This window comes from Beta vulgaris, chromosome 1, assembly GCF_026745355.1.
Source record: "Beta vulgaris subsp. vulgaris cultivar EL10 chromosome 1, EL10.2, whole genome shotgun sequence".
Lineage (NCBI taxonomy): Eukaryota > Viridiplantae > Streptophyta > Magnoliopsida > Caryophyllales > Amaranthaceae > Beta > Beta vulgaris.
Window position 1 is genome coordinate 21,320,378 of NC_079202.1, and position 3,152 is coordinate 21,323,529.

General features: G+C 37.2%; 1 long non-coding RNA gene across 6 annotated transcripts; it reads right to left on the minus strand.

Moving 5' to 3' along the window:
- Nucleotides 1-662: 662 nt before the first annotated feature.
- On the minus strand, nt 663-2,729 carry LOC125497750 (uncharacterized). Of its 6 annotated transcripts, none has more exons than XR_007274708.2 (5): nt 2,374-2,729; nt 2,203-2,265; nt 1,548-2,027; nt 1,400-1,465; nt 663-1,310 (listed from the first exon to the last, which is right to left on the minus strand). It is a non-coding gene; the product is annotated as an uncharacterized LOC125497750 (long non-coding RNA). The 6 variants fall into 6 exon arrangements; XR_007274709.2 differs by having other exon boundaries at nt 1,548-1,604; nt 1,972-2,027; nt 2,203-2,729; XR_007274706.2 differs by having other exon boundaries at nt 1,548-2,265.
- Nucleotides 2,730-3,152: the final 423 nt, after the last annotated feature.

The window sequence follows — 3,152 nt, forward strand, 5'->3', positions numbered from 1 at the left end:
TAATATTCTTGATAAATAATCGTATTTTAATAAATATTTCTAAAAATAGAGATTTAATGAAAAATCGAATTTATCTTTTAGATAAGTGATTTCCGATTTTAAATGATATTATTTGTCGTAATACATAAATAATCTTTTAATTTTGGATAACAAATAAAATCTGGTCAAATTTTTTGTTGTGTGATGCATAGCTTGATGCGTCCCACGCATCAGGATGCCCACGTGAAACATCGACATAATCAACAAAACACAAACACACAAAGGTTGTGCATATCACGCGCACAAAGCACTACTACAAAAAATGCCTAGGAAACCGGTTGAAAATGGCCTAGGAAACCGGACTATAACACATCTCCATCTCACAGGTGTCCTAGGCTAAGAGACCGGTTATAATGCCTGGTTTCCTTGTTTATTTAGGAGACCAGTTGACAGGTAAAACCAGTCTCTTAGATAAGTATATATATAATATATATAGAGGTTCGGAGACCATTTAACATTAAAAACCGGTCTCCTTGCCTTACCCTTTGAAACCATTTATTGACCACAACCGGTTTCTTAGGTTTAGTAAAATATTACAATACATACATTATCCTGTATTTGCGGCTCTTCGTATATACGCTTTTTTTATTCTAATAAAACAATTTATTTTTATTTTATTTTTTTTTGTCAGGTTTGTATAACAATTTATCAATAGCCACAACAATATTATTAAATATAAATTCTTGCTCGCTTTATTCATCATATCAAAAAAATATTTGCTACATTTAATTTATATACAAAATCAATTTTATTCAAAATATCAATTTCTTCTAATAATGTCTTAAAATAAAATTTCTATAATCTAATGCTAGCTACTAAAACTAAAATTCTAAAATAATTAAATAATATATACAATTCAAACTTGACCATCGTCTTCAATCTCCATCGTCTTGTGTTTGATTGTTTAAATAATTTAGCGTAGCCAGCTAGGATCATCCTCTGACCACAATACACTCTCCATGTTCTCCTGATTTCAGTGCTTTTGGTTCTCCTAATCGTTGATCATGCATCAATGGAGTTCGCAGCTCATCTCCAACATCATCAGTAGCTTCTGCATCCCTTGATCTCACTGAGACACTATCAATATCCAGTTCATCATTCAAGTCAGCCTCAAGAGCAAAATCTCTTCGAGGTGTGAATTATCTTCAGCCTCGAGAAACATGACAGGGTCATGGCTTGCTTCGTAACTGAAAAGGTAGCAGATATGATGGCCTGACTGGCAATAACAGCAGCGAGTGTAACAATCACAAAGACTGGCCAGAATAGTCCTTCTACATGGCAAGAAACAATGGAAGTGTCGGCAAAAAGCCCATATGATACAAGAAGATAGTGTAGTAACTTCATCAATTTCAAGGGTTACCTGGTACGTTGCTTGGCCCATGTAAGCTAACACAATGCAGGGGAACACAACACAAGTGAATTCCATCTGCAAATCATGATATATCAAAGATAAGCAGTAGTAGTAATAGAAATTCGGAAGAGTTTCACTCCATGCAACTGAGAAAGACCTGCCTGAATGAATCATACAGAGAAGTGAGCTAGATCAGCAAATATTGCTTCAGCTCCTGCGATCACACAGCTCGAACAAATTACAATGTTAACATAGGTAAGTTAACATAACGTCATAAACTTTTTGAATAGTAATTCAGCATTCTGAAAAAGAAACGACATTTCTTTAGGCTTTCAAACACAACTTGTTAGAAATTCTTCTCTGAATAAAAACAACTTAATCTGGTTAAGAAAGAACCAAGGGGATTACTTGCAGCAAGCAAAACAATAGGAAATGTATCATACTAATTATGCAGCAGTGATCGATTGAAGGAATGATTGTACAAAGAACGACAACAATTTGACTTATTAAAGAAGTCAAGTAGAAATGATATCTGTTGCTAACTTCATGGCAATCACAACCAAAAATACTATTTAAATTACCTGTGATGCACAAAACACAGCCACCAAGACCTGACCACGCTTGGATACCATTCTTCCTAAAGAAAAGGTAGATATAAGATGGATTGAGGGCCCTTAATACTGTAACATCATATCTGTTTTTTACTATACCGCCAGTTCTCAAGGCACCTCGAGTCAAGAACACCAACATTCAGTCCTTTCTCCTGAAATTTCTTTCCTTTCTCTAAATAACTTGGTAAGTGTAACATGTACCTGATAGCTCATCCTCTTTACAGATCCTTCTATCTGACACCCGCCATTGTTGGCAACCTACACCTACATATTTAGGCAAGGCATCATCGGAATTTCTAGTGATCGCATGATGGAAATCCGCATATGACAAGTTCGATTTATCAGACATCAAGATATCTCGCAACTTCGTACCTTGACGAGTATGAGGAGCAAAGGTGGTCTCTGGAGAAATGTTGCATTTCTGATCCTTAGAAATACGACTAGTGCTACTGAATGCTTCTGTTGTAGCCTAAAAAATAAACGGCTCTGGTACTGACACGTGGCTTCATCTGAGCCTAACATGTGGCATACATGCAGGGGAATAAAAGTACAAAAGGGCCTGAAGGTGACAGGCCTAAAAGTACGTTTCTCTGAAAACGTACTAAAAAGACCTTCTTCTGGCCCCAAAAACTGTACTTAGGCCCAGTAAGTCTGATTTACACCTTTATATGAAAGTAAGGTGTACTGACCAGTTAACAGCTGCCACGTGTCCCAAAACTTTGATTAGCCAATCAGATGCTCCCAAATTAGGGTGACATCAAGGCACAGCAGTCATCTCAAACAGTATAAATAGTCCTTGATTTAGGGTGAAAGGTACGTTTTTCAGAGCATAGTACTGTTACTCTGTCATAAATTCTTCTCTCTCTCTCTCTACTTACTCTCTCTAAAGGTTCCTTTACATCCCTGATATCTGACTTAAGCATCGGAGGGGGAAATACCACCCAAACCTCCAGGGTGGGTCCCTTTTTGTGCAGGTTCTGGTCAGGAGTTTGCTTCGGGATTTGAACCAATCATTGTTGCACAAGTCTCCAGTTCTAAGAACCCATCTTTGGGAGTTGTGATATAAATTGCTAGTTTTACACTCATAACATTTGGCGCCGTCTGTGGGGAGACGCAACAATGACGGACTGTCACTCTTCGAATGTGGCAAG